Below are 20,454 nucleotides of genomic sequence, written 5' to 3' on the forward strand. Positions count from 1 at the left end.
CCTGCCAGCGTGGTGGACACGTCGCACCGATTGGAGTGGGGGCTGAGCGGGGCCACTGCCTGTGCCCGGAAAAGGCCCAGCAACCCACCCGCGTGGCAGTCAAGTCACCCCATTTGGAGTGGGGGCCGAGCAGAGCTGCCGCCCGAGCTCGCAAGGTAGGCAGACCAACGGCCCACAGGCGGAACGGGCCCAGCGGCCGGCCGGCGAGACAGACAAGTCACACTGGTCGGAGTGGAGGCGGAGCAGAGCTGCCGCCCGTGTCCGGAAAAGGCCCAGCGACCCACCAGAGTGGCAGTCAGGTAGCCCCATTTGGAGTGGGGGCTGAGCAGAGCTGCCGCCCGAGCCCGCAAGGTAGGCAGACCTGCGACCCACCGGCGGAACAGGCCCAGAGGCCTGCCAGCGTGGTAGACACGTCACACCAATTGGAGTAGGGGCCGAGCAGAGCCGCCGCCATCCGGATCAGGCCCAAGGACCCGTGGGCGTGGTAGTCACGTCACCACAATTGGTGTGGGGCCAGAGCAGAGCCGACACCCGCGCCCGCAGGGTGGGCAGACCTGCGACCAACCGGCAGAGCAGGCCTAGCGGCCCGCCAGCGTAGTAAACAGATCACCCCAATTGGAGGAGGAGCACAGCCACTACCCGCTCTGCAAGGGAGATTTTTCAACTATACAAGACCAATATAAATAAATAGGGGGAAAATTTCAAAAACACAACAGTTTTACCAAGCAGAAAGAAAAGCGAGCAGTATGAAAAGACAAGGCAAGAAAGGACCACAAGCAATGCAGGTCAACTCAACTTTAGAAGAGGTAATAGCTGCAACAGATGGAATGTCAGATAAAGAATTCAGGATATACATGCTTCAGATGATCTGGAGTCTCAAGGAAGACATGAGACAGCAAAATCAGACAATGAAAGATCACTTTGACAAGGAATTACAAAAACAAATCCAAGAAGCAAAGGATCAATTATACAGGGAGATAGAGGTAATAAAAAACAAACAAATAGAAATCCTAGAAATGCAGGAAGCAATAAACCAACTTAAAAACTCAATTGAGAATACTACCAGCAGAGTAGAACACTTAGAAGATAGAACATCAGACAATGAAGACAAAGTATTTCAACTTGAAAAGAACATAGACAGCTCAGCAAGACTGTTAAGAAACCATGAGCAGAACATCCAAGAGATATGGGATAACATAAAGAGACCAAACTTAAGAGTCATTGGGATACAGGAAGGCATGGAGGTCCATACCAAAGGAATAAACAATCTGTTCAATGAAATGATACAAGAAAACTTCCCAGACTTGAAGAATGAGACAGAATCCCAAATCCTAGAAGCCTACAGGACGCCGAATGTGCAAAATCATAAGAGATCCACACCTAGACACATTATAATGAAGATGCCCAACATACAGAATAAGGAGAGAATTTTAAAAGCTACAAGAGAAAGGAAGCAGATTACATTTAGGGGTAAACCAATCAGGATAACAGCTGATCTTTCAACACAGACTCTGAAAGCTAGAAGATCCTGGAATAACATATTTCAAACACTGAAAGAAAATGGGTTCCAGCCAAGAATCGTGTATCTGGCGAAATTAAGCTTCAGGATAGAAGATAAAATTAAAACCTTCCACGATAAACAAAAGTTAAAAGAATTTGCAACTAGAAAACCATCTCTTCAAAAAATCCTTGGCAAAACATTACAGGAAGAGGAAATGGAAAATAACAATGAAAACCAACAGTGGGAGGTAGGACAATAAAGGGGGGAAAATAATCAAAGAAGAAAACAAATCAGGTTTAGTAACATTAATAAACAAATATGGCTGGAAGAACAAACCATATTTCAATAATAACCCTAAATGTTAATGGCTTAAACTCACCAATTAAGAGACACAGGCTAGTTGAATGGATCACAAAACAAGACCCAACAATATGCTGCCTACAGGAGATGCATTTGATAGGAAAAGATATACATAGACTGAAGGTGAAAGGTTGGGAAAAATCATATCACTCATATGGACTGCGGAAACAAGCAGGAGTGTCCATACTCATATCAAATAAAATAGATTTCAATCCAAAGTTAATCAAAAGGGATAAAGAGGGACACTACATACTGCTCAAGGGAGCCATACACCAACAAGACATAACAATCATAAATATATATGCCCCAAATAATGGAGCAGCTATGTTCATCAAGCAAACTCTTCTCAAGTTCAAGAGTCTAATAGACCACCATACAATAATCATGGGAGACTTCAACACACCTCTCTCACCACTGGACAGATCTTCCAAACAAAAGTTGAATAAGGAAACTATAGAACTCAATAACACAATTAACAACCCAGACTTAATTGACATATATAGAATATACCACCCAACATCAAGCAGTTACACTTTTTTCTCAGCAGCACATGGATCCTTCTCAAAAATAGATCATATATTATGTCACAGGGAAACTCTTAGACAATATAAAGGAGTAGAGATAATACCATGCATCTTATCTGATCATAATGGAATGAAACTGAAAATCAACGATAAAAGAAGGAAGGAAAAATCATGCATCACTTGGAGAATGAACAATAGGTCACTGAATGATCAATGGGTTTTAGAAGACATCAAGGAGGAAATTAAAAAATTCTTAGAGTTAAATGAAAACTCAGACACAACATATCAGAATCTATGGGACACATTGAAAGCAGTTGTAAGAGGAAAATTCATTGCTTGGAGTTCATTCCTTAAAAAAAGAAAAAACCAACAAATAAATGATCTCATACTTCATCTCAAAATCCTAGAAAAATAAGAGCAAAACAACAGCAAAAGAAGTAGAAGGCAAGAAATAATTAAAATCAGAGCTGAAATTAATGAAATCAAAATAAAAGAAACAATTGAAACAATTGACAAAACTAAAAGTTGGTTCTTTGAAAAAAATAAATAAAATAGACCCTTAGCCATGCTAACGAAGAGGAGAGAGAACTCAAATTACTAGCATATGGGATGAAAAAGGCAATATCACAACAGACACTTCAGAAATACAGAAGATAATCAGAAATTATTTTGAATCCTTATACTCCAATAAAATAGAAGATAGTGAAGGCATCGATAAATTTCTTAAGTCATATGATCTGCCCAGATTGAGTCAGGAGGATATAGACAACCTAAACAGACCAATAACAATTGAGGAACTAGAAGAAACCATCAATAGACTACCAACTAAGAAAAGCCCAGGACCGGATGGGTATACAGCAGAGTTTTACAAAACCTTTAAAGAGGAACTAATACCAATACTTTTCAAGCTATTTCAGGAAATAGAAAAAGAGGGAGAACTTCCAAATTCATTCTATGAGGCCAACATCACCCTGATGCCTAGACCAGACAAAGACACTTCAAAGAAAGAAAACTACAGACCAATATCTCTAATGAACCTAGATGCAAAAATCCTCAATAAAATTCTGGCGAATCAGATTCAAAAACATATCAAAAAAATTGTACACCATGATCAAGTAGGATTCATCCCTGAGATGCAAGGCTGGTTCAATACACGGAAATCAATAAATGTTATTCACCACATCAATAGACTTAAAAATAAGAACCATATGATCATCTCGATAGATGCAAAAAAAGCATTCAACAAAGTACAGCATCCCTTTATGTTCAAAACTCTAGAAAAATTAGGGATAACAGGATCATACCTCAACATAGTAAAAGCAATCTATGCTAAGCCACAGGCTAGTATCATTCTGAATGGAGAAAAATTGAAGGCATTCCCTCTAAAATCTGGAACAAGACAGGGATGCCCTCTCTCACCACTTCTGTTCAACATAGTCCTCGAAACACTGGCCAGAGCAATTAGACAGACGAAAGAAATTAAAGGCATAAAAATTGGAAAAGAAGAACTTAAATTATCACTATTTGCAGATGACATGATTCTATACCTAGCAGACCCAAAAGGGTCTACAAAGAAACTACTAGAACTAATAAATGAATTCAGCAAAGTGGCAGGATATAAAATCAACACGCATAAATCAAAGGCATTCCTGTATATCAGTGACAAATCCTCTGAAATGGAAATGAGGACAACTACTCCATTCACAATATCCTCAAAAAAAATAAAATACTTGGGAATCAACCTAACAAAAGAGGTGAAAGACTTATACAATGAAAACTACAGAACCCTAAAGAGAGATATAGAAGAAGATCTTAGAAGATGGAAAAATATACCCTGTTCATGGATAGGCAGAACTAACATCATCAAAATGGCGATATTACCAAAAGTTCTCTATAAGTTCAATGCAATGCCAATCAAAATCCCAACAGCATTTCTTGTAGAAATAGAGAAAGCAATCATGAAATTCATATGGAAAAATAAAAGACCCAGAATAGCAAAAACAATGCTAAGCAGGAAGTGTGAATCAGGCGGTATAGCAATACCAGACTTCAAACTATACTACAGAGCAATAGTAACAAAAACAGCATGGTACTGGTACCAAAACAGGCGGGTGGACCAATGGTATAGAATAGAGGACACAGAAACCAATCCACAAAACTACAACTATCTTATATTTGATAAAGGGGCTAAAAGCATGCAATGGAGGAAGGATAGCATCTTCAACAAATGGTGCTGGGAAAACTGGAAATCCATTTGCATCAAAATGAAACTGAATCCCTTTCTCTCGCTATGCACAAAAGTTAACTCAAAATGGATCAAGGAGCTTGATATCAAATCAGAGACACGGCGTCTGATAGAAGAAAAAGTTGGCTATGATCTACATACTGTGGGGTCGGGCTCCAAATTCCTCAATAGGACACCCATAGCGCAAGAGTTAATAACTAGAATCAACAAATGGGACTTACTCAAACTAAAAAGTTTTTTCTCAGCAAAAGAAACAATAAGAGAGGTAAATAGGGAGCCTACATCCTGGGAACAAATCTTTACTCCTCACACTTCAGATAGAGCCCTAATATCCAGAATATACAAAGAACTCAAAAAATTAGACAATAAGATAACAAATAACCCAATCAACAAATGGGCCAAGGACCTGAACAGACACTTCTCAGAGGAGGACATACAATCAATCAACAAGTACATGAAAAAATGCTCACCATCGCTAGCAGTCAGAGAAATGCAAATCAAAACCACCCTAAGATACCATCTCACTCCAGTAAGATTGGCAGCCATTACGAAGTCAAACAACAACAAGTGCTGGCGAGGATGTGGGGAAAAGGGTACACTTGTTCATTGTTGGTGGGACTGCAAATTGGTGCAGCCAATTTGGAAAGCAGTATGGAGATTTCTTGGAAAGCTGGGAATGGAACCACCATTTGACCCAACTATTCCCCTTCTCGGTCTATTCCCTAAAGACCTAATAAGAGCACGCTACAGGGACACTGCTACATCGATGTTCATAGCAGCACAATTCACGATAGCAAGATTGTGGAACCAACCTAGATGCCCTTCAATAGACGAATGGATAAAAAAAATGTGGCATTTATACACAATGGAGTATTACTCTGCATTAAAAAATGACAAAATCATAGAATTTGGAGGGAAATGGATCGCATTTGAGCAGATTATGCTAAGTGAAGCTAGCCAATCCCTAAAAAACAAATGCCAAATGTCTTCTTTGATATAAGGGGAGTAACTAAGGACAGAGTAGGGACGAAGAGCATGAGAAGAAGATTAACATTAAACAGGGATGAGAGGTGGGAGGGAAAGGGAGAGAGCAGGGAAATTGTATGGAAATGGAAGGTGATCCTCAGGGTTATACAAAATTACATACGAGAGGAAGTGAGGGGTAAGGGAAGAATAATACAAGTGGAAGAAATGATTTACAGTAGAGGGGGTAGAGAGAGAAGAGGGGAGGGGAGGGGAGGGGAGGGGGATAGTAGAGGATAGGAAAGGCAGCAGAATACATCAAACACTAGAATGGCAATGTGTAAATCAATGGAAGTGTAAATGATGTGATTCAGCAATCTGTATACGGGGTAAAAATGGGAGTTCATAACCCACTTGAATCAAACTGTGAAATATGATATATCAAGAACTATGTAATGTTTTGAACGACCAACATAAAAATAATAATGATAAGTTATTGATTTAAGAGGATGAAAGTTACCTCTGTAATCCAGATTTTTCTTAATATAGATTGAATTCTAGCATTCTATCAAAAAAAAGGAAAAAGCAGCTTTACATGTATGAAGACATGAATTGGTGTGAGCATATTTTATATACAAACAGATATATGAAAAATTGTGTTCTATATGTGTAATAAGAATTGTGATGCATTCTGCTGTCGTGTATTTAAAAAATAAAAGCAATTTTAAAAAAATAAAAAATAAAGGAAGAACTTTATGGGGTAAAAATCACATACTGATAGTGTCTCCATTTCACAGATGACTTAGGAATATCCTAAAGATCACAATCCAAGTAAATGACTTAAACTGTATTTTCCAAAGCTTGTATTTTTCATGCCATCCATACTTTCTCTCTCATCCCATGTGCTCTTCTTATCATGTGATGTTGACACCCCTCCATTGAGAGATGGAGTCTCTTTGTTCCCCTTGGATCTATGAGGGTCTGTGAGTATGACAGAAGTGAGGCTGCACTATTTCCAAGGCTAAATAAGAACATAAAATAACCAGGCACACCTGTAATCCCAACAACTCAGGAGGTTGAGGCGGGAGGATCACAAGTTCAAGGCCAGCCTTGGCCACTTAGTGAAGCCCTATGCAATTTAGTGAGATCCTGTCTCAAAGGGTCTGGGATTTAACAGCTCAGTGGTAAAGCAGCCCTGGGTTCAATCTTCAGTATTGAAAAAGAAAAGAAAGAAAGAAGAAAAGAAAGCATGAAATAGTTTCTGCCTCTCTCTCTCTCTCTCTCTCTCTCTCTCTCTCTCTCTCTCTCTCTCTCCTCTCTGTTTCTCGGAATAGTTATCCCTTTTCTCAGTCACCATGATGAGAGGAAGCCCACACTAACATACAGGTGGAACACATAAAGGGGCCCACATGGAGAGGAACCAAGACCCTAAGCCAAGAGCCAGCTTCAAATGCCAGACCTGAATAACAACAGCCTTTGGCTGATTCTACCTGAACAACCCAGGATTACACTGAATGGAGAAGATATTAGTTATACCCACCAAGCCCTGTTCAGACTGCAAATTCATGGGCAAAATAAATGTTCCTATAGTTATAAGCCATACGTTTCTGGGTGGTTTATTATGCAGCATTAGCTACCTGGAACAGTGACAGAGCCAGGACTTGAACCAAGCAAGAACCTGTGCCTCTGGCCCTTCTGCAGTGATTCCTGCTATGAGAGACAGTACAGAAGAAGGGTCTGGAGTCCAATCTATCTTCATCTATTAATTCATCAAATCTTTATTACATCTCTACTATGTTCTAGGCTCCCTGTTCATTTTGAGGATATTTAAATGAACAGACAGGCAGACTCTGGCTGAGGGATGAGGAGGCAAGAGATAAAAGAGGGATAATATTAGGCATATATTCACAATAAGGAGATATTACCCAAAGGGGATCAGATTGAGAAGCCCTGTTTAGAGGGGACAGTCTGTCTGAGGAAGAGATGGCAAGGACAAGATGGATGCAAATAAAGAAGAGGGGAGGGAATAACAGCAAGTATCAGAAACAGATCTGGGTTAATTTTCTGGCTCTATCACTTATTAGCTTTGTGGCCTTGTGGAAGTAGCCTCCACTCACTTGTAATATAGGGATTTTCCCCCCTTTTTTTTACTGGGGATTTAATCCAGGGATGCTCAACTACTCAGCCACATCCCACCCCTTTTTTATTTTGAGACAGGACCTCTCTTAAGTTGCTTAGGACCTCTCTGATTGCTGAGGCTGGCCTTGAACTTGAAATCCTCCTGCCTCAGCCTCCAAAGCTTCTGGGATTACAGGCATGCACCACTACACCCAGCTGTGGACAATATATATATATATGTATGTATGTATATATATATATATATATATATATATATATATATATATATATTTAGTGGGGATTAAACCCAGGGGCACTCTACCATCCCAGCCATTTTCATTCTTTGTGACAAGGTCTAGCTAAGTTGCTGAAGCTGGCCTCGAACTTGCAATCATCCTGTCCCAGCACCCCTGAATCACTGGAATTCCATACATGCATCACCACACCTGGCAAAAATAAGGATGGTTTTACAACCCACCTCATAGCATTGTTATTCTCATAAGCGAGGGGTGTTCTGCAGAGTAAGTGAGCTAATACATGTATAGTATGTGGTCCAGAGCCTGGCATGGGGATTGCTGCATAAATATCAATGATATGCACAGCCGAGTTCAGGGAGTCTTCCTCCAGCAGCATTGGTGCCCAGGCCACTAAGGGTAGGTCAAGTGGATGGGTGGCAGGAGCAACAGTTCTCTGAAGCATGTTTCTGCCCAGCCCCTGTAGCCACCCCTGACTTATCCCCTTAACACGGGGCTCACATCCATCCCCCTCAAAGCTCAGGAGCATGGGGCTGAAGGTTGGATGGGTAGTCCCTCCTCAGTCCCCACCCCAAAAGCAATGGACACCCACACATTCAAGGGAGAGAAGTGGCTTCCTCAAGGTGGAGGAAGGGACAGGGTTAAAAAGCCTGGAGAGAGAGCAGAACTGGGCAGGGCAAAAGACTCAGAGAGTCTCAGGGAGCCAGGAACCCTGCTAGGATAAAGTAGCACCTGCCATGCACACAGGCATACTCTCCAGGACCCTGGAGAGCGCCAAGCTGGTGGTAAACACTTGCATCCAGAAAAAAAAGGTACCTACGAACATGCCAGAGAGCACAACAGTGCACAAACAGAAACGTGTTCTGTGGGACCACTCAGAGATGTACAGAGAGCAATCGAGCAGCATGACCTCCAGGAACACACATGTGTGTCAAGCACAGATGTGCTCACACCCACAGGCACATCTTGGTCGGCCTGACTTGCTGCCACTCTCCTCCTGCTCTTACTCTGGGTCACCTGACCATCAGGGCCCTGGCTGTACCAAGGTCCTCCAGGTGCTGACACCTGCTGTCATCTGCTGACCCAGACCAAGCAAGGCCCAGCCAGCCAGCCAGCATGATCCAGGAATGAGACTGGCAATCCTGGATCTGAATTAAGGAAGGAGATGAGATGCAATCTGGCCTGAAGAGCAACATCCAAGGCAGAATCCAAGCCTAGGCAGGACTGGGGGGCTCTTCACAGCCTCCATTTCAGGCCGGGTCTCTCATAGCACAATCCTTGCCTTGGCATCCCACCTGTCTTGGGAGGATGCTATGGCTGCTTTGCATGGTGAGCAGATGGGCAGAAATCTTTTTATCCCCATCTGGAAGCCCTGAAGAGTGGTAGCAAACAGAGAAAGACAAAAACTCAAAACACATACACACATACACACACACATGCACACAAAAGTGCAGATGGCAGGATGAGATCGGGTATGAGGTAGGATTTCCCACCGGAGACACACCAAAGCTCTGAAAGAGGTGTGGGCAAGAAGAGCATGTCATCTACTAGATGCTACTTTAAAACTGAAAGTGTGGTATTATTACTTTTTTAACTAAACTTGTTGTTGTTGTTGTTATTATTTGGAACTGGAGATTGAACCTAGGGGCACTCAACCACTGAGCCACATCCCCAGCCCTTTTTATATTTTATTTAGAAACAAGATCTCACTAAGTTGCTTACAGCCTCACTAAGTTGCTGAGGCTGACTCTGAACTCACAATCCTCCTGCCTCAGCCTCTGGGAAGGAGGAAGGAAATAACAGCAAGTATCAGAAACAGATCTGGGTTAATTTTCTGGCTCTATCACTTATTAGCTTTGTGGCCTTGTGAAAGTAACCTGCCACTGGGATTGCAGGCATGAGCCACCATGCCCGGCACTAAACTTACTAATAACAAAAAGCACCCCAAGTTGCAGAGGCCAGAATACTCTTTAAATAGGAATAAATGAAGACCACACCTCCCCAGCCTCAGTGGGATATGACCCTGTCTACAGGCAGAGGGATGGATACAGTGACCTTTGTATTGCCAGCTTGAACCACCTGTGCATGAGCAAAAAGAAGCTGGATACCTTCCCTACTGTGTGATCTCTCCTGAGGGGGTGGCATGTTGCTCCGAGATAGGAGAGGGTAGAGAGACAAGGGCCACCTGGTACCATGGCAACAGGCCTTGGCTGAGGCGACTTTTCCTGTCGCTGCTCATAACAGGACCTAAGTGTTTGCAGACAGATTGCATCTCCCCTGTCAAAGAAGGTGGTAGCCCAGGAGGAGCAGGTGAACACACTGGAAAAACAAATGAGGAAGCTTGTGGGTTGGACCTTGAATATGAAGTCTGCTCTGGCTTATATCCCAGGACCCCTCAACTAACCCTCAACCACTGCTTCCCTTCCCTTCCCTCCTGCACCCTGTCACTCTCCCTCAGACCCAGACACCTCTAATCCCAGGCACCAAGGCGGCCACCTCACCCCTGAATCCCACTTCCTCCATCATACTTGAGCATCTTCTGCCGACCGGCTCTCCTCTCCCTTCCTGCTCGGTATTTTCTCCACCCCTCCCCCACCTCCCTGCCCTGTCCTTCCCACTGACTGCAGCCCAGACCAGTGCCCACGACCATCTGCCAGCTCCAAACGCCAGCATCCACCCTCCCTCTGCTCCTCCTTCAAGCACCTGCTTCTGAGCTGCCTTCTCCCTTCATGCTCCTCTGCCAACTGCTGGGCTCCTGTGTCCTCCAGGAACTGACCAGGTTATGAGTCTAGTCCTTGAGCTCCCGATTCTACAAACAGGAGGGGTCTTTAGAGGTTATCTTATCCTATATTCTCCTCCACTTGAGTGAATGAATATCCACTCCACTAGAACCTGTCGTCTTCCCAGCTACACAGAAATGCTTCATTAGGGAGACCTTCACTAAACACCCACCCATTACCACAATGTTCAAAAAGTCTTAGTTCACACTACAACACCCACATAAGGATCAGGAGAAGTTAGGTAACTTGCCCAAGGTTACGCAGTGTTTTGGACACTTCAGTGTGCCACTTCCAACCTTCTCAGTCCCTCCAGCTACTTCTGCAATGACCAGTCCCCCACAGGCTCTGAATGGCATCTTACAAGTAAAATACAACATAGCTTCATGTATCCTGAACCAGGCCTTCTTTGAAGTTTGAAGATTGCACAGAAAGCCACTTCAGTTACCTACCTGTGCGATCTGGAAGCACATGAGAGTTCACATCCTTGGAACCACTTCTGTCCAGCAGGGAACACTATTAACAGATAAATGCCTCCCTGCTTCTCTCCCTGACAGAGCTCCTCAGGAGCCCACCAGGATCAAGTGTGGTGATAATTAAAATCGTACCTCCTTGTTTTACTCTTCTTTCTCTCCTTGCCCCTGCCCCTTGCTTCCTGAGATGACTTCTCAAATAAACGCACACAAGCCTTTCTCCAAGAGAATGCAAGTGGACACAGTGAGGAAGTAGTGCAGCTGGGATTCAAACCCAGTTCTCAGTGACAACACACTGTCACCAGGAGAGTGGTTAAGCCTTCGTGCTTACCATCGTGCCATGCTGCCACCATCACCATCCATGTCAGGGCTCCTTTCCCTCAAGGTTTAAATCATTCTGGGCCACTGTGGCTTTGCCACACTGATCAGAGTGGGTCACAGGGAAAAAGGGAAAAAAGACTGTGAGTGTGCCTCCCTCAAGAGGATCCTCTTCTCTGAAATTGAAGCCCAGTCCTGCCAAATTATCTCAATATCCTGGGCTGAGCAGGAGTCCCATTGGACATGCCCTGGCCCTACCCAATCTTAGCATCTGCCTCCACCCAGAAGCAACAACCACAGAAGGTCTTCAGCTCCAGTCCCCCATCCCCCCTAATCAGGCCCTTCAAGGCCCATCCGTCCCCCAGTTCTCAACATCTGGCAAAGAAGGGACCTCCGGCAGTTTCCTAAAGCCCATGCAGCCAGATTTAGCAGATACCCTTTGCCACTCATGGACTGAGGAAACCTAGCACCCTTGCTAGGAGGCGAGGGCAGAGCCTTTCTCAACTCCTGTCCAAGTCACAAGGATGTACTAGGACTTTCCTGAGGAAAATCACAACCCAGGACCTCACAGGCCCTGAGTCACTCCCTGTCTCCCAGCCCCAGACAGCTGTGTGAGCTTTCGGTTTACTCCTCTCCTGCCCGCCCCCTCCCCCGGGCTCCCCCCTCATGCACAGCAGAAAGAACAGGAGGGCGAGAGGACAGAGCCTCCTGTCTCTCCATGGGAAACTGAGGCCTTTGGGGTTCGAGGAACAGCCTCAGGGTTACAAGGCATGAAAAGGAACCAAGAGCTCTGATGCTTGACCCAGGACAACCCTCTTAATCCCCATGGAGGCTGCTCCAGTGGTGCTCATATCAAAAGCAGATCCCCAAATTCAGAGCCCAAATCCCACTTGCATGTAAATGCCCTTCAGGTTTGTTAAGAAGGGTGAAGGGGGAGTTATAGAGGAAAGAAGGGTACCCCTCAATCAGCTCCCAGATCCAGACACACAGCATCTAGTGGTGGTAAAGCCAAAGTGGAGTCTACACAGACTCCCAAAGTCCCCTAAACACCTGCCCTGGACCCCCACCCAGGATGGCACCCACCACACCCACCTATTCAAGGCCTCTGAATATGAGAATCAGGCTGGAGACTGGCCTTGCCCCAAAGGTCCATGAAGGCCTCTCAGCCAGCAACCCCCATCCTGGTTCCCTTCCCTGCAACAGGCACAGGCTGGAGTGAGGATGGGCTGTGGCTGATACCCTTTCCAGTCCTCCTGGGGTTCCTGGCTTTTTTCCTTCTACCGCCACCTGTAAACACCCACGTCTGACCTCCATCTCGGTCAGCTTCTCTAGCCAGACTCTGACGCGGGCTAACCAACATCTCACTCACGCACACACACCCCTCTGCATTGATGTATGTGGGGTGCCCCACCCGGCAGGGATTTCTGAGGACAGTCACCCCACCTCCCAAACATAACCCCGTACACTGAATTGCTCTTTGGGATCACAACACAGAGCTCACACCGGCCATACGTGCTGGATATTGCTTTGCAATACACGCATCCACACTCACAGCGTACACTCCTATTCCACGCTTGATCACACCCAGGACTCTCGTCCAGATCCAGGCTGACTATGGAATTACAACCCAGCCCGGAAGCCACTGACCTCGCTCCCCGACGTGGACGGAATGTCAACAGTCAGTCCTGGCTGCTCACCCAGCCAGCGCGCAAAGAACGGCGCGTCTAGCCCTCTCCATCCGGACCCAAGCCCCCTCCTTCTCGCCGCCGGGGTTCCCTCGCAGCCCGCCCAGTCGCGTGCACCGTCACCGCGGCGCGCACACGCGCACACCCGGCCGGCGGCTGGGAACGCACAAAGCTGCGCCCTCCTCCCGCCTGCAGCCGCTCGAACACCTGGCGGGCGCGTCCCCGGCTTCCGGAGTCGCGCACTCGCATCCACTGTCTGCTCTGGTGGGACCCCAGGGTCCTCCCGCTACCGCCGCTGCCCGTGCCTATTTCGCGCTCCAGGTCCTCGAGGCAACACCGCCCGGATCCGCGCCCTGGTCCGGGTGGTGCCCACTCCGGCTTTCCCAGCGTGGCTGCCGGGCTGCTACCGGAGAGGGGCAGGGAGGCGGGCGCCGGAGGCGGCGAGGGCATAGGGTCGGGGTGCAGTGGGTCCTGAGCCCCGCGCGCGCCATGGGGACGCTGCTGTCTCCGCCACCAGGGGACTACCCGAGGCAGCTCCTCAGGAACAAAGGCGTGGGGCGGGGCAGGCGCGCCCAGGGGGCCTAGGGAAAAGAAGGAAAAAGAAGCCCACCTGCCCACAGAGGTTGCTGGAGGATGGGACGCTGGACGGTGGGAATCAGAGGTGCGGAGTTCCTGGTCTATTGAGAAAGACACTCTGGGGCTCTCCTGGGAACCCCTCCTGGGGATACAGAGCTATAGGAACTTGGAAGTGGGGAAGGGGGGCTCAAGAACTGCCAGAAGTAATGGCAAGTTTACCCCTGCTGTGGACCTGGCAGCCTGAAGCTCTCATTCACTCACTCCACAGACACCTGCCCAGCTTCTGCCAAACCAAAGATACTCCTGAACTTGAAGGGGTTGAAGAGACGAAGGGTCCTCTAGCCAACTTTTGGGATGCTTAGGTCTCTTCCACAGTAACTCCCCGCGGTGGGCATCCTCTATGACTTGCACACCTCTAGTGATTGAGCACCTCACTCCCTCAGGGGACAGCACACGGTCCTTATGCAGCTGTAAACATTGGAAAGCCCTTCCTTTGATTGAAGGGAAATCTTCCTTACTTCAGTCTGCTGATCATGACCTCACTTTATGCTGACCACAGTGACTTTCTGCCTCTAGAATATACCTAGGGTCTTGCGCTTGCTATCCCCACTGCTGGGATACCTTTCCACCCCACATCCTGTGCTCCTCCAGCCCTATTCTGCACTTCTCACCAGCACCTTCTCCATATGGCTGCCCTCCAGGACTCAGCTCACATGTCACTTTCCCAGAGAAGCATTCCTCCTCTTCCAAAGTCCCCACACACCCACTGGTCACTCCTTATCTTGATGCTCTGTTTTAGTTTTTTCGAGCAATCTGATCCTCTTGGGAATGATGAGAATCTGGTCATCTCTCTTGTTTTCATGTTTACGTGTTGGTGATCTGTCTCCCACTGGAATATGTCCCATACAGGCAGTACCCTTGTCTGTTTTGAGGATCATATAACCTCAAGGCCAGACCCAGATCAGGATTACAATGGACAGTTGCAGAAGGAAGTGAGGCAGAGAAGAATGTGGAGTGGGGGGCAGGAAAGAAAGGAGGGAGGGAGGAATAGTCAGCCCACAAGCTGAGTTCTTTCAGCAACTGTTCTTGAAATGCAAAGTGCCCAGCCATTCTAAGCTTCAGGCACTGGGTCTAGCAGAGGAAAGGTGCTCAATCACTACTCACCAAAAATAATAATAATAAAATAGGGATAAGGAGTTCTTCATCTTCTGAGCCTCAGAAGAGCAGGACCTTTCCTTCCTCACTCTGGACTCTGCCCTGAGCACTTCAACCCCAAGATTCCAGTGTTTTCTTTGGTAAGCCCCTAAAACATAGGGCCATACCCAAGCTTTTACTCAATCAGAACTCCTCAGACAACTCTGATTCTCTAGTCCTTTTGCCTAGATACAGACTGGATTAGAGGCCAACTTTGATTTCTTTTTATCTCTGTTAAGGTATATCTACTGTAGTCCCCTTTTTCCTTGGAGGTATGTTTCAAGGCCCCCACGCCCAGTGGATTCCTAAAACCAGGTATGTTAGCAAACCCTATAGATGCTATGGTTTGTCCTGTAAAGACAGTACCTGAATTAATGATGGATCCACTTACAAGTTGTCAATATTAGGTTAGGAGAGCATGAAAATGATAAACATTTAGTAGACACTAAACTGATTTCTGAATTTTGATTTTTCCCCCCAAATTGGCAATATTCCATAAGATACACTCTTGAGATTCTGGACAGCAGCAGTGAAACATAACTCCCAGTGGGCTACACAGTCACAGGGATACATACAGTGTACAGTGTTGCTAGCATTTTAAAATATATTTTAGTTGTCAGTAGACATTTTTTTTATTTATATGTGGTGCTAAGAATCAAACTCAGTGCCTCACACATGCTAGGCAAGCTCTCTACCACTGAACCACAACCCAATCCCTGCTAGCATTTTTTAATATAGGCATTCATAAATTACATAAGATAGTCAACACTTTATAGGCTTTGTATCAGAGGACTTTGTCCGACTGTAGGAAAATATAAGTTGTTTTGTTTTGTTACTAGAGATTGAACCAAGAGGCACTTTACTACTGAGCCTCATCCCCAGCCCTTTCTTTTTTTGAGACAGTGACTCACTCAGTTGCTTTGGGCCCTGCTAAATTGCTGAAGCTGGCCTCAAACTTGGGATCCTCCTGCCTCAGCCTCCAGAGTCACTGGGATTACAGGTGTGTGCCACCAACCCCAGCAGATGTAAGTATTTTGAGATAAGTAAACTATGATATTTAGTAGGTTAGGTGCATTAAATGCATTTTCAACTAATGATGAGTTTATTTGGATTAACCCCCTCATAGGTTGAGGAGCATCTGTATATACATAACAACGATGACATTGGTCACTTTTATCTTTTCACTTAAAGGAAGCACATTAAGACTTCACTTTGTCATATCCAAATTGCCAACATCACTACTTTGGCACTTTCAAGCTATTATTAAGTAAAATAAGGATTACCTAAACACAAGCACTGAAATAGTGAGACAGTTGATCAGATAACCAAAATAGTTACAAATAGGCAGGTAGCGAATACATTGTGGATACACTAGACAAGAGATGATTCACATCCCAAGTGGGGCAGAGTGGAATGAGGTGACAATTCATCAGGCTACTCAGAATAGCACACAATTTAAAATTTATGAATTGATTGTTTCTGGAATTTTCCATTTAATATTTTCAGACTGTTTAGTTGTGAGTAACTAAAACTGTGGAAAGTGACATCACAGATAAGGGGAACCTACAGTTCTAGACTTGAACCCCAAATCCAGCTTCTAGGGTATCTGGGGTCCCAATCCTGCCATCTTGCCTTGGTATGCTGCTCAGTTTCCAGCCATCAACAATATCACTAGCAGGCCGTACACAGCCTTCCTCAAGCACTGATAAACACACTGAGCAGGATTTAGCTGCCCACTCATCAACCTCCTCAGCAGTGCCATCCCCCAGCCCACATTCCTCAGTGTCACCTGCAGTGCTTTGACAGGAATAAAAGAACAAATTTTTTTGCAGAAACTCATAACCACTATCTCCTGCTGCACCACACCCAATCCAATTTCAAGTCTAGAAAATTAATCAGAAAAGCACATAAGCTTCCCCAGCAGGGCAGATTCTCAGGGAATTCACATGATGCTAATGATCATCCACCTCTTCCCTAAGTATTCCCAAACCATCTCTTTATTTTATTTTATTTTATGTATTGGTACCGGGGTTGAACCCAGGGACACTTAACCACTGGGCCACATCCCCAGACCTTTCTTATATTTTATTTTGAGACAGGGTCTCACTAAGTTGCTTAAGGCCTCACTAAGTTACTGAGGCTGGCTTTGAACTGGTGATCCTCCTGCCTCAGCCTCCTGAACCACTAGGATTACTGGTGTGCACAACTGTGCCTAGCTCAAACCATCTCTTAATAATAGGCTCTGAAACTTGATCAGAAATGATACTCAGCCCTCTTATTCATGGTTTTTGGATGGCATCTTCTCCTTCGTGGAGACAGAAATTATCTTCTCCATCTCCCACCTTCAGGCACACAGTTTATGCTCCAAGCCAGCATGTGTAGGGGTTGCAAGCACTGCCGCTTACTAGCTGTCACTTAACCTGTTTCTCACTTTCATCATCAGAAAAATAGGGAGAACAATAGTACCCAGATGGTAGTGTTGCTATAAAGATTAAACCAACTTATTCCTGCAAAGAATTTACAACATGACACATAATAAGCATTTTTAAAAAATCACAAAATTTTATCAAAAAATAAGTACTGTCACTGAGTGGACATCTCATCCTGTCCCCAGGGATGCAGCCTTCCAAGAATGCAATTTGAAATTCAAATTGCATTCAAATCCAGCCTGTTTTCTGACTGTTTTCTGGCTCATAAAACACAGCAGCTCGGTTAGCCTCAGACTGCCTTCATGGGCAGCCAGTCCCACCCTCCTCCTTGTCCCTTACTATCACCTTGGGCAGTTTTAAAGAGCCACCTTAGAGTTCAAAGCCAACATTCTGTCTGTGTGTAGTTCATTCAGTAACTACTTAATGAGCTCCTTCCTTGGGCCACACACTGTGCTAGAGCACAGGGAAGAACAAGATAGAAAAGTCCCTGCCCCAGAGAGCTTACAACCCAGCGGGGGACACAGACAATGAATAAATGGACAAATAAGATAGTTGCACAGTCACTAGAGCTTTGAAGGGAAGTCAGATGGCAATCGGCATGCCTCAAGTCAGATGGCAATCAGCATGCAGAAAGGCTTTGCAGGTTGCCTGAAACTAAATCAAATTGCACACCAATCATGTCCACATCTCTCCAGAGTGCTCCCAGGCAGCTACAAGCCTCTTTCTCCTTCCCTGCAAGCAGTCACAACTATACACTTGGAATTTTATTGTTGTATACTTCCAAATACTCTTGCCTCAAGCTTTTGGGTTTTTTCTGTCTTTACAGTATTTGAAATCTGCTCTCTGAAGTCCAGGGGACTTCTATAAATAACAAAAAATTCTGAGGTGGCCTTAGTCACCTCTTCCAGGGTTCCTGTCACTTCTGTGTCTTCATTTGACTAATTCTTCCTCACTGGTCAGAACCAGGTCCAGGGTGGCCACCTACCTTACTGCTTCCAGAATCTTCTGAAACTGTCAATGAGACAAGAGAGAGTAGATGCACTGTGCTTTGTTATAAAAGACTCCTGACAGATGGTAGGAGAGATGACATCTCTCACCACTGCTAAACCTTATTCCTGGGTCCAGTTTGAGAAGCTGCAGTAAGAGCATGTGCCCTCTAAGTCACATCCCTTCCTTTCCTCTTTTATTCAACCATTCCTGGAAGAGAAGCTTCTGTCAAGACTGCTAACACAGGTCACACCTGTCCACAGTGGTAGAAGAATAGTGAGCAGGAACCTGGAAGCTAGAATCTGAGTAGGGAAAGGCCCTCACCTCCCAGCCCTCCACCCAGACTCAAGATCCCAGCTGGATTCTCTGGCAAAAAGGAGAAGGCACGCAAGAAAAGCAGGACTGGATTTACCAAGGTCAAATTGAGGGCTACCCAGCAAATTTCCCAACTACCCTTTCTCTTAAAGAGGTCCAGCCAGGCGCGATAGTGCATGCCTGTAATCCCAGTGGCTTGGGAAGCTGAGGCAGGAGGATCACGAGTTCAAAGCCAGCCTCAGCAAAAGCAAGGCACTAAGCAACTCAGTGAGACTATGTCTCTAAATTTTAAAAAAAAAAAAAAAAGCTGGAAATGTGGCTCAGTGGTCAAGTGCCCCTGAGTTCAATCCGTGATACCCCCTACCAAAAAAAAAAAAAAAAAAGGGTCCAGCTGATCCACAGGCATGAGAAATCTCTGGAGGCACCATTCACTGGAGACTCATGATCTCCCACTTTACAGAATAGAAATCAGAGGCAGTAAGTTGCCTCTAATCACTTAGTGGTTAGACCAGCACCCTGAACCTTTGGAAGCCTCTCCATCACTAAGGGCAAAGTTTACCACTGTAGATTTAAGGACCAGTGTTAGCTGGCTGTGTAAACACCAGCTGGGGTAGAATGGGGGCTAGACCTAGGCCACTGAATGAAGAGAAGGGCAGAAGTTCCTTTACCTGGAGGGAGACTCAAGGTCGGCACGGCTGAGGATGCGGTGCTGCTGTGGGCTGTAGAGCCACTGGAATGCTGTCAGTGTCCTTTCCTCAATTCGAAACCGCCCTTCCTGCACGTACCTGTAAACAAGACACAAAAGAGTGAGGAGGTGGGCAGGATTCTGCAGAGTTCCTTTGGGGAGTCAGCCCTGCTTTCTGGAGAAGGAAAGCCAACAGGTACCTGTCTCCAAATCCTCCTCCCCACTGCTGATCTGAAAAGCTATCCAAAAGCTGTTGTCTGAAGTTGAGTCACTTGGAGGGGTAAGTTCCCTGTCACTTGAGGTATGTAAACAAGAGAGCAGGCAGGGGATTCCAGCATCAGACGAGGGTTCAAATTCCAAGACCAAGACCCTAGACTTCATCCCACAAAGGGAGAAGGGTAGCCCTGGAGTGGGGCTCAGGAATCAGCAATGGTCAGGTCTTCCAGATCTCAAGGTCCTGGCTGCTCTCCAGAAGGATCAGGGAAGCTGGACTGGGCAAAGTAAATACAAAGGGAAGGTGGCCTCTCTTTTCCTTTATTCCCTGACCCCTGGCCAACCCCTCTGATAGAATCATGAATCCATTCATTCATTTAGCATTTATTGAGCGCCCACACTGATAAGCAAAACAGACCCAGACCTTGCCCTCCTGGGGCTTATAGTCCTCTGTGCAGAGAAACCATCCAATAATCACAGAAATGGATACATCATTATGACAGGCACTCTCCTACATTCCCGTAGGAGTGTCAATTCGCACAACCCCTCTGGAGGACCCAACATCTGTCTGCATTACCAATGCATTATTTCCCTTTTAATCCAGTGAAGCTCCCTTTGGAGAATCCATCTTCCGATTCTGGCATGTGTTTACCAGGTTATCTGTGGGATTGTTTTTAACAGAAAAAGACTGGGGGTGACCCAAGCACCCATCAGTTGGGGACTGGTTAAATAAATCATGGTTAATCTATGCAGTAAAACTATGTGCAGCTATAAGAAATGTTTTAAATGAGGGTGTTCCTGTGCACTATCATACTAGGACCTCCAAACTACATCATT

Source organism: Spermophilus citellus (genome assembly GCF_964194105.1).
Source record: "Spermophilus citellus genome assembly, chromosome: 17".
Classification (NCBI taxonomy): Eukaryota; Metazoa; Chordata; class Mammalia; order Rodentia; family Sciuridae; genus Spermophilus; species Spermophilus citellus.